Source organism: Salvelinus namaycush, chromosome 13 (assembly GCF_016432855.1).
Source record: "Salvelinus namaycush isolate Seneca chromosome 13, SaNama_1.0, whole genome shotgun sequence".
NCBI classification, from domain to species: domain Eukaryota; kingdom Metazoa; phylum Chordata; class Actinopteri; order Salmoniformes; family Salmonidae; genus Salvelinus; species Salvelinus namaycush.
The window spans coordinates 3709292-3722093 of record NC_052319.1 but is presented as its reverse complement, the minus strand read 5'-3'; positions in this window follow the sequence as shown (position 1 = coordinate 3722093).

The following is a 12802-nucleotide window of genomic DNA, read 5'->3' as shown; positions in this document are numbered from 1 at the left end:
GCTTACAGATGGTAAGCAATTGAGGTCACAGTTATGAAAGACACTAAAGAGGCCTTTCTACGGACTCTAAAAAACACCAAAAGAAAGATGCCCAGGGTCCCTGCTCACCTGCGTGAACATGCCTTAGGCATGCTGCAAGGAGGTATGAGGACTGCAGATGTGGCCAGGGCAATACATTGCAATGTTCTTACTGTGAGACGCCTAAGACAGCGCTACAGGGAGACAAGGCGGACAGCTGATCATCCTCACAGTGGCAGACCACGTGTAACCACACCTGCACAGGATCGGTACATCTGAACATCACACCTGCGGAACAGATACAGGAAGGCAACAACAACTGCCCGAGTTACACCAGGAACGCACAATCCCTCCATCAGTGCTCAGACTCTCAGTCTAATGCGGACAGAGGCTGGACTGTGGCCTTGTAGGCCTGTTGTAAGGTAGGTCCACACCAGACATCACTGGCACAAACCCACCGTCGCTGGACCAGACAGGACTGTCAAAAAGTGCTCTTCACTGACGAGTTGTGGTTTTGTCTCACCAGGGGTGATGGTTGGTTTCGCGTTTATCATCGAAGGAATGAGCGTTACACCGAGGTCTGTACTCTGGAGTGGGATAGATAAAGGTGGAGGGTCCATCATGGTCTGGGGCGGTGTGTCACAGCATCATCGGACTCAGCTTGTTGTCGTCATTGCAGGCAATCTCAACGCTGTGCATTACAGAGAAGACATCTTTCTCCCTCATGTGGTACCCTTCCTGCAGGCTAATCCTGACATGACCCTACATCATGACAATGGCACCAGCCATACTGCTCGTTCTGTGCCTGATTTCCTGCAAGACAGTGTTCTGCCATGGCCAGCAAAGAGCCCGGATCTCAATCCCATTGAGCACGTCTGGGACCTCTTGGAATGGAGGGTGAGGGCCATTCCCTCCAGAAATGTCTGGGAACTTGCAAGTCCCTTGGTGGAAGAGTGGGGTAACATCTCACAGCAAGAACTGGCAAATCTGGTGCAGTCCATGAGGAGGAGATGCACTGCAGTACTTAATGCAGCTGGTGGCCACACCAGATACTGACTGTTACTTTTGGACCCCCCCTTGATCAGGGACAAATTATTCAATTTCTGTTAGTCATGTCTTTGGAACTTGTTCAGTTTATTTCTCAGTTGTTGAATCTTATGATCATACTAATATTTACACGTTAGGTTTGCTGAAAATAAACGCAGTTGACAGTGAGAGGACGTTTCTTTTTTTGCTGAGATTACCTACATGTTTCAAGCACACCACCATGGTCCCTGTGCCCAACGAAGCAAAGTTAACCCGCCTAAATCAACCTGCCTAAATCATTGCCGCCCTGTAGCACTCACGTCAAAAGCCATGAAGTGCTTTGAAAGCCTGTTCATGGCTCACAACAGCATCATCCCGGATACCCTAGACCCACTCCAATTCGCATACCGCCCCAACAGATCCACAGATGAAGCAATCTCAATCGCACTCCAGCTCAGCGTTCAACACCAGAGTGATCATAAAGCTCATCACTAAGCTAAGGACCCTGGGACTAAACACCTCCCTCTGAAAGCCCAATAAAATTGTCAAAGACTCCAGTCACCCAAGTCATAGACTGTTCTCTCTGCTATCGCACGGCAAGCGGTACCGGAGCGCCAAGTCTAGGACCAAAGGGCTCCTTAACAGCATATATCCCCAAAATCATATGTCTGTTGAACAATTATTCAAATAGCCACCCGGACTATTTACATTGACAACCACCCCAAAAGGCTTTTACACTGCTACTACTCGCTGTTTATTATCTATGCGTAGTCACTATACCCCTACCTATGTGTACAAATTACCTACAAACACATTGACTCGGTATCGGTACCCTCTGTATATAGCCTTGTTATTGTCATTTTATTGTGCTACTTTTCATAATTTTTTACTTTAGTAAAAAAAGTATCGTGCCACTGAACTTTAACTTAAGTTGATTAGGAAACTTTTGGATTTTTCCTTCTGAATAAAATAATTATTACAGGATCAGAGCTAAAGTTAGAACATGTCAACAGAGCTTCACTTAATAATTTTGGGCAAATACCTTTCCACAATAGATGGTCAGTTATAATCAACCTGTGGTTGTACCTAGTTGGTATCATGCCCCCTATAAGTACGGAGGCTCTTCCCTTGACCAGTCTATATCCTCCTCATTCACTCCATAGTTTTTTCCACTAGATAACATTTCACTAATCCTGTCAATGCGTATAGCCCCTACAGTACACCGCTGTGTCACTACTCACTTCCAAGCACAGGACAGGTATGAGGGATCTCATATGCTGTAACCATGTTAACCAGGTAACAGGTGAATTGCACTGGTGTAGTGGTTCATCAAGTGTAGCCCTTTACACTCGTACCCGTATACGGGTTGAAAATGGCAGAGTTGGGCTCTGATAAGCGTCTAAATTGGAACACAGTGACTGTACAGTAACATGTTATAAATAACGTCAGAGCTCAGGCTCTGCGCTTCACGTCGCTGTATGGGTTTTGACTGACAGCCGTTCTGAACTTGAGCACCGCACGCGACAAGAAGTTGCCCCCACCCCTCCTGCTATTTCAGCAACTTTTTTGTGTGCACTTTAAATTAAAGAGGACTCAATGTATTTTGAAAGATGAGATCTTGAGGATTATAATAAATACCGCTCTGACATCGTGATCATGTTTGATGTATAGTTACAAGATGACATGGCGTCATACCCTGGGTTGTTCTTTACAGAATTAGCCTGTTTATCTATTGTGAAGAAAATGTGCCTTCTGTAAGAAACATTTCAATTTACCCTTATCCAAATAGGCCAATTCCCACAAGTGTAAAGGGTACAACGATGGAAATGTATATTTTTATGTGCAACAATGAGCGTAAGTGGTTCCATTTCTATATATTGCATTTGTAGGTGACTAAAATGCAAAACAGCTCACAACAAATAAGAAGTTGAAAAAAACAATTTAGCGTGAATCCAGACAAGGCCTCTCTGGTTGTCTTTGAACAAGGTTGGATAGAAGAGTACCCTTATTTACACTAAACACACGTGTGGAGAGCATCAAAATAATTTTCCTTTGAGGGATCCACGCACGCCCACCATTGCTCGGTAATGTGTTCATGATGATTTCCATTCCTCCAATTATGTCAAATGGATATTGCTGCTTGTATGGAGTAACTGTTAATCAAAGCAGCACAAACTGGCTGTTTGAAGTAGGGGCCATGGTGCCCTATAGCAAGCCATTGTGGAGGTGCTAGAGGAATAGTAACGCCTCCAAACCCACATGGATAGCAAGTAGGACTGAGCCTTCACACACAGCACATAATGAACAGCACATAATGAACAACCTCTTAGTGTGGGTTTGTTCCTCAGAATGTGTGTGTGTGGGGGGGGGGTGGGGGTTGCGTGCCCATGTGAACATGAGTGTGGCTTTTGTGTACACTGTTTCTGTGTGTGTGTGTGTGTGTGCGCGTGTGTTTACTGTTTACTGTTTATGTCCTCCCCCAATTCTGCACTACTGCTAATAAATGTCACAGGTACATCATGTGCTACAAGCTCATGAAAACATATTGTCCCTGTTAAGTTACTTCACTGTCTGTCCCTTGCGGCTTGCCTGTGTTATATTACATTGATGAATGCATTATGAGGGGTTGATTTGACTAGAGAAAAACCTATATTAGATGAGGCTGTGAATGATGAATTCAATTGTGATTTGAAAGCACAGCCCGGACCAGATTACTTCCAATGGGAGCTGGGGAATTGTCTGGTGCTAAATTGAGTTGTGCCTCTTAAGTGGAATGTTCATCAGGCAGAATGTCGTTTGCCGTCATAACCAATGGTCATGAAAAGATGATACCGTAGATAAAACATTACTATTTTGTTATTGCTGCATCATTGACTTTATCATTATTCCACTAAACGAAGGTACCAATAATCATTGGAATTAGATGCTATGTTATAGAAGGGTCCAGACACTTTTTTGTTGTTGCAATTTCACTTGTTTTTGAGAAACTTCCCCCTAATCAGCTACTAATTTCCTCATCTGAAAAAAACAAAAAGGCTCCAAAAATACCCAAATACATCCATTTAGAAACAGAAAAGCTCTCAGTATAGTGAAGCAGGTCTTTACATTTGAAATTGTGTCATTCTAAACTTTATCTGCAATGTTATATTCCATTTTGTTACGACTCGAGGGGCAGCAGGTAGCCTACTGGTTAGTGTTGGGCCAGTAACCCTTTCAGTTGAATGCATTCAGTTGTACGCATTCAGTTGTACAACTAACTAGGTATCCCCCTTTCCCTCTGTCCATTCTACAGGTAACTGCCAAAATAAAGGAAACACTGGAGTAAGTGAGGGTTACAAAGTATATTGAAAGCAGGTGCTTCCACACAGGAAGTTTCAGACACTTAGAATCTATTGCCAACGTGTAGTGAAGCTGTTCTGGCGGCCCAACACCCTATTAAGACACTTTATGTTGGTATTTCCTTTATTTTGGTAGTTACCTGTAGCAGCAGACTGCACAGAGAACAAAACAGCTGGATAGGGGAAACTGCTCGAGTCGCACAAAATGTCAAATGTTGCAGATAGAGTTCGGAATGACACAATTTCATGTGAATAACTTCTGCATCCCTATACTGAGACTGTTTCTGTTTCTAAAAGGACATAGTTGGGTGTTTTTGGAGCATTTGTTCATGTTTTCAGAGCCCCCCCCCCCCCCCCCCCACTGCACAATGAGGAAATTAAGTGGTGGTTGAGGTAAGTGAAAAACAAGTAAAATCACAAAAAAGTGTCTGGACCTTTCTATAATATGCCATTTACATCTTTTTTTTATGATTTGGTTGTAAAAAAAGCTTAACTGAAAGTTGTCAGTCTGATTCCTTGAGTAGAACTTCTTATTTAGGCTTGCCATAACAAAGGGGTTGAATACTTACTGACTCAATACATTTCAGCTTACATTTTTTTAAATACATTTTAAAAAATGTCTACAACGTAAGAGATCACATGACGTCTCTTAGCCACTTGAAACCAGTTACATCTGGTTTGGGTAGTGACTTACTGCGCCAAAATGTCTGAATGGATTTTCAAGCTTGCCAGCAGTAAGATTTGAGTTCAATGTCCAAAAAGACAAGGGTTGTAGCTTTCAATTGATATGTCACTTTTTGTTTCTTGTTTTGTGGGGTACCCCCCAAACTTGCCGGGCCCTGTACAGGGCCAAAAACAACCGCTCAGAGTTTAACAGGTTTAGCTTTTATTTCACCTTTTTATTCTGCCTGCTTTGTTTACAGTATTTCCCTTGAGTAAAAGCAAGTAAAAACTGGTGCACACTTTGTGCAAACCTGTCATTTACTGTATATGGAGCTTACGTTAATGTCTAAAGATTTCCTCCAGAATGGCTGTTCCAAAACTTCTAGCTACGACCATTAATTTTAAGATCTTCATTTAACAACTTTTTCTAGCATTTAAAAAAGTAATGTTCTCATGAGTCTCTCTTCGTTTCTGTCGGACAGAGTAGTTTTACATTTTCAAGTTGTACAGGACAGGAAACACTTTACCGCAGCTCCTTATGCACAAACAATAATTTTACTTCCTGTGCAATCCATCTCTCCGCTTCCCCTGCGAGCGGCCTCCTCCCATCTCCTGCAATCACAGGCCCTCTCTGTTAACCTGCACTTCCACCCAAACGAGAGCAGACCTGAGTCAATTGCGTGAAGATTTGCCAAATTAAGAAATATAATGGAGGAGAATGGGGTTTGTTCCTGTCATTATTGAGTACAGTAACAGCCAACAGCTATGCTAGCATCGTAGCTCCATTGTTTCGGTCTCGCTAATCACATTCACTAACTGCCAGACCTGTCAGGTCAGGCCACGGGTCCCCCAAATATGAAACAAAGATGCTCATGACATGTCATCTGATATGGTTATTACTGACTGCAGGCCAGGGTTCCTGTACGACCTAGACGGATGTGTAATAACCTGATTGAGTTACTGTAATAAGCGTTTTCCAAATCAAGACCTCTCCACACTCTCCATATCATCCCTTACATAAACCCTAATAAAACATCCTTTATTTCACTTGGACACTAAAATATTTGTAAATAATTACTATCACATGGGTAAAATGATAGGTGAGCCTCCCCAATTAAAATTCAGCATCACCAGGCAGTATGGTAATCAGTATGGGGAAAACCAAGAGAGAGGTAAAGAATGAGAGAGTGAGAGCGAGATAAAGAAAGAGGTGGGGGGGTGAAGAAGGTTAAAGATGGGGTAACCATTCCTTGTATGGCCTAGACACTGAAAGTAATTGTAATGAACACTTATGTGTGGTGTTTATGAGTTTATTCAGGTGTTTCATTTTTGTTTTTCGCTTTCCCCACTGACAACTATTGTCTGTGTGCTCAATACGTTTAATACATTCTCCATTAGATCCCAGATGTCTCCTTGCAAGTCTTCCAGTTTATTCCCATAGCTGCAGGCCTAATGTTGTGTTACTTAAAACACACATAGAGGACACCTCATGACGGATGGTGTGTGTTATCTCCCCATTAGTACAACAGCCCATTCTGAATGTGTCCGTGTTAGCTGTAACATGATAAAGACCCTTAAAATCAGTTCAGTCTGCATGTTTCTCTCCAATCACTTTCACATGAGCTGTTCAGCAGGATACCTGTACCCATAATAGGGTTATTAGCATATTAAAATATGGATGTGCAACCATCCAATTTACTGCCACCAGGGATAGACACAAACTTGTTGTGTTGCTGTATGATTGTCAGATGGTGTACGTGTGTGTGCGTGTGCGAATGTTTATGTCTGAGACAGAGAGAGCTAGTTTGTGTGTGTGTTTTTGTTTTCATTTGTGTTTGTGTATATTTGTCTCTCTTGGACATTTTTTTTTTACAAATCCTCCCAGTAGTCGTACCAATGTTTTCCTTCACACTTTGTTCTTCAGACTGATCTTGTCTCTGGCAGAACATAATTACAGTCTGTTAAATCGCTGGCGATGCAGGAAGGCCAACACACAGCCATGCCTCATTTCTACACTTCACAGGACATCACAGTGCACAGAGAGAGAGAGAAAGAGAAGGAGAGAAGAACTGCTAGAAGGGAATGCAAATGACTCTGCCTCATCCTGGATGTCCATCAAACTGCTCTTACTAATGAATCAAACTCATGCGAGTGAACTGCACTCACGCCGCACACACTCTCTCCCCACTCATCCAAGCATTATGTAAATGTGTTACACTTTTTTTTATCATATGCTAGGTACATTATATGCAGACCTAATAGCCTCTGCCAGAACAGGAAAACATGGCATTCCAATCAGGGGAAAGTGGCTACTTACTGGAAGAGGAATCAGACCAACTAGATAAATGAAGACATTGGTGCAACTGAGGTGGGAAAATTAAGATCATTATTTTATACACATAGATGTGTCTGTGCCTGCACACACAGACACTCGCATGCACACACGCACACACACACAACCCCCCTAACGATCACTTACACGGATGCATTTACATACGGTACATTCAGACATGCATACAGTATACACTCATTAGGGTTGGATGGCTTGTGAATTTTAAATGGTGACTGATACCCACTTTCATGACAATAGATCTAAGAGACATCCCCCTTAGCAACGTTGAAGGCTCCTTGTATCTTTGATAATGTAGTTATGGTAATGACAAGGGATAAATGTAAAATTCACGAAGTGTACCTAGCAGATGAAGATGGTTAATAATTGTTCGGCAGGCACACAAGTGAAGGATAAATATGTTTCAGTCGCAAATGTCGCAAAGTCGCAAATGAAGACCACGTTATGGCATGCCCTAATTGTTTATAGAAAGTTAAGTGCATCTAAATGACTTTCATGTGTGTGAGGGATCTTACCTTTCTCTTTCAGCTGTTTGGCGGAAACGCTTTGAGGAACCAAAAAATGATCCCCCGAATTACTCTAACAATTAGACATACTAATTTATCCATCAAAGAAACCCAGACGGAATAATAAAAACAACAACAACAGAGTTGTTTTGGTTTGCTTATTGAGATTTTCCAATGTGTATCTAGACAACAGTTGTCAAACAAACCTGGTCCTCTCTGTCACATCAGAGAGACGCATCATCAGATGTTGCACAATTGACAGTCATGTGTTTGAGCTCTACCTGTGTGTGTGTGTGTGTGTGTGTGTGTGCGCGGTACGTACAGGCGGGTATGTGTTTCTCAACTCAGATCTCTAAGGAGTCTGTCTCAAACTGTATTTTCTCATCAGCAGGAGGCCCAGGTCCGTTAGAACTGGCGTGGTCACTGTGCAGTCATACAGCTAACCAGGGATGTCAGCCAATAAGGATGGTTTTGATTTTCCCCGCTATCCACACTCCCTTCAGATTAACCTTGACAAGAACACACATATCACAATTTATTGTGAAGAGACAAGCTACTGGCTCCCACATCTGGCGAATGGTTTCTTCAATTCCCCCGTTAGAGGGAATCAGAACTGATGAGCAAGTCCTGTGCAATAGTTGTTTGTTCTTAATTTCAGGCTAGGGTTAGGGTTAATAAGGTTAGTGATTAGTGGTCAAAATATAATTTGTGGTTAGGACGTGGTTACCTCAGTCCACTCTAGCATGGGCAAATAATGACAACCTAATTACAGCGAAGTGTCACACCCTGATCTGTTTCACATGTCCTTGTGCTTGTCTCCACCCCCTCCAGGTATCACCCATCTTCCCCATTATCCCCTGGGTATTTAAACCTGTGTTTTGTTGGTCTGTGCCAGTTCGTCTTGTATGTTCAAAGTCAACCAGCGTGTTTTTCCCGTGCTCCTGCCTTTTCTATTCTCTTTTGCTCGTCCTCCCGGTTTTGACCTTTGCCTGTTTCTGGACTCTGTACCCGCCTGCCTGACCATTCTGCCTGCCCTGACCTCGAGCCTGCCTGCCACACTGTACCTCCTGGACTCTGAACTGGTTTTGAGCTTTTGCCTGTCCACGACCCCTCACTTGCCTTCCCCTTTTGGATTATTAATAAATATCAAAGACTCAAACGATCTGCCTCCCGTGTCTGCATCTGGGTCTCGCCTTGTGCCCTTATACAATGTATGACACAGTGTCTCAACTCCTCTCAAATAGAGGTAATACATGTTCTGTGAGAACATAATACGATTGTTGGGTGAAGATTTGACTACCTGTTTGTCTGCTCCTACAGTTCATCAAACGCATTTTCCAAAATTGATGCCCATCTTCCCCATCCATCCCAACCTTTAACTCTACTCTCTACCCACCTCTCTCCACCCTCGACAGACCATTCTCTTGCCCCCACCCACCTCACTTACTCCCTCCACCCCACCTACCCATTGCCCCGCCACCCCACCCCACCTCACACCACCCCATCCCATCTTTGACCAGCAGAGGTCCATCTGTGGTCGCTTCCTACACCATTTTACCCCATCACTCCCAACCTGGGAAAAATGTTGACAGATGGACAGCTGCACTTCAAAGATCTCTTCTCTCTCTCTCTCTCTCTCCTTAATTCTTTCTCTCTGTCTCACTCTTTTTTCCCTCACTCTCTACCCTTCTATTCCAGCCATTGTCTGCTATGTGGAGGAAAAGAGAGGAGAGGGCGATGTAGCAGCCCTTACAAAAAAAAAACAGGAATAATATGAGAAAATGTGTGGTTTTCGTATGAACAAACCACATGTTAAAAAAAATGTATATTTTTAGCTAGCAGTGGCTAAAGTTAGCTGAAGTTTGTTATGGCTGTTTAAATCAAATCCTATTGGTCACATACACATATTTAGCAGATGTAATTGCGGGTGTAGCGAAATGCTTGTGTTCCTAGCACCAACAGTGCAGTAGTATCTAATAATTCACAACAATACACTAATCTAAAAAAGTTAAAGACAGGAATAAAGAAATATATAACTATTAGGACAAGCAATGTCGGAGTGGCATTGACTTAAATATAGTAGAATAAAATACAGTATATACATATGAGATGAGTAAGGCAGTATGTAAACATTATTAAAGTGGCTAGTGTTATATTATTAAAGTGGCAAGTGGTGGAGAAGGCTGTTGCACCTTCTTCACCACACTGTCTGTTTGGGTGGACCATTTCACGTTTGAACTTTAACCTTTCTCACCTTCTCCACTGCGATCCCGTCGATGTGGATGGGGCGTGCTCCCTCTGCTGTTTCCCGAAGTCCCACGATTAGCTCCATTGTTTTGTTGACGTTGAGGGAGAGGTTATTTTCCTGGCACCATTCCGCTAGGGCCCTCAACTCCTCCTTGTAGGCTGTCTCATCATTGTTGATAATCAGGCCTACTACTGTTGTGTCGTCTGCAAACTTGATGGTTGAGTTGGAGGCGTTTGTGGCAACACAGTCATGGGTGAACAGGGAGTACAGGAGGGGGCTGAGTACGCACCCTTGTGGGGCCCCTGTTTTGAGGATCAGCGAAGTGGAGGTGTTGTTTCCTACCATCATCACCTGGGGTCGGCCTGTCAGGAAATAGACAGGGGTTCAGACCCAGGGCCCCGAGATGAATGATCAGCTCGGAGGGTACTATAGTCAATGAACAGCATTCTGATGTACAGTAGGTATTCCTCTTGTCCAGATGGGATAGGGCAGTGTGCAGTGTGATGGTGATTGCATTGTCTGTGGATCTATTGGAGCGGTAAACACATTGAAGTGGGTCTAGGGTGTCAGGTAAGGGAGAGGTAATTTGATCCTTAACTAGCCTCTCAAAGCACTTCATGAAGACTGAACCATGGATTACAGTTTCTCCTGGTACATAGACTACTTTCAGGATGAGGAACCATCTAACATCAAGCTGTAAAATAGTGAACTACTCCTTTAATTCAAATATGGTTTCACATGTGAAAACAGCCGTTTCACATATGAAAACGTGATTTTCACATGTGAAACTCTAAACTGCACTTTATTCTTTGTAAGGAAGAGGAGGCAGGGGGGGCAATTTGGATGATTGGTCTTGAAAGACAAGCTGAAATGGGTTTCCCTATGTTCCTTTAAAGTGACCCATGCCTGGCAGAATTGTGTAAAATTGCACACCCCATGTTGGTGTTGTGTCAGATGTGGTGACTGGCAGAAATTGGTAGTAATTGTCCAAGTGCTCTGGCATGTCAAAGCTGTCCATCATTCATCCCTCTCTCTGTCCCCCTCTCTCCATCTCTTTCTTTCTTCAGCTTCTCATAATATTTTCACTGAACTGCAGAGGACAAACTACTTTCAGTGATGGAGTTGTCACTTTGGTGCTTTAACTTGGGAAAATATAATAGACATTCATTTGTTCTTTCTTTTGTTCTTTGATACGTTTACAAATTCACGACGGTATTACCTTAACTTGACATTGAAGAAAATAGATTTCAAACAAAATCAACGTTTGAAAGAATGGACACACACAGCTCCTATATGTACAGTGCCTACATAAAGTATTCACACCCCTTGACTTTTTCCACGTTTTGTTGTGTTGCAGCCTTATTAAATTTAGATTTTTCGTCTCTGGCCAACACACAATACCCCATAATGTCAAAGAGGAATTATGTTTTTCCCGAAATGTTTACAAATTAATAAAAAACGAAAAGGTAAAATGTCTTGAGTCAAGTATGCAACGCCTTTGTTATAACAAACCTAAAGTTCAGGAGTAAAATCTAGCTTAACAAGTCACATGATCATTTGCATTTACTCACTCTGTGTGATCTAATAGTGCTTAAGATGATTTCTAAATGACTAACGCATCTCTGTATCCCACACATACAATTATCTGTAAGGTCCCTCAGTCGAGCAGTGAATTTCAAACACAGATTCAACCACAAAGACCAGGGAGATTTTCCAATGCATCGCAAGGAAGGGCACCTATTGGTAGATGAAAAAAAAGGCAAACATTAACCTGTTTGGGCTAGGGGGCAGAATATTCACGTTTGGATGAAAAGCGTGCCCAGAGTAAACTACCTGCTACTCAGTCCCAGTTGCTAATATATGCATATTAATAGTCGATTTGGATAGAAAACACTCTGAAGTTTCTAAAACTGTTTGAATGATGTCTGAGTATAACAGAACTCATATGGCAGGCGAAAACCTCAGAAAAATCCAACCAGGAAGTGGGAAATCTGAGGTTTGTAGTTTTGGAACTCTTGGCCTATCAAATACACAGTGTCTATGGGGTCATTTTGCACTTCCTAAGGCGTCCATTAGATGTCAACAGTCTTTAGAACTTTGTTTGATGCTTCTACTATAAAGGAGGGGGAATGAGAGGGGATTGAGTAAGGTCTGCCATGAGCTGACCATGCGCGTTCACGTGAGAGTTAGCTTGAGTTCCATTGCATTTCTGAAGACAAAGGAATTCTCCGGTTGGAACATTATTGAAGATTTATGATAACATCCTAAAGATTGATTCTATACTTCATTTTTACGGACTGTAACGGAACTTTTTGACTTTTCGCCTGCTTGTGCGTCATGAATTTGGATTACGGGGCTGAACGCGCTAACAACAAGGAATTATATTTGGACATAAATGATGAACTTTATCGAACAAATCAAACATTTATTTTAGATCAAGAACATTGTAGTTACTCCACAATACTAACCGAATTGACAGAGGCAAAAGAAAGAAACCTGTAAATAATACAAATTCCAAAACATGCATCCTGCTTGCAACAAGGCACTTAAGTGATACTGCAAAATACGTGGCAAATCAATTCACTTTTTGTCCTGAATACAAAGTGTTATGTTTAGGGCAAATCCAATACAACACATTACTGAGTACCACTCT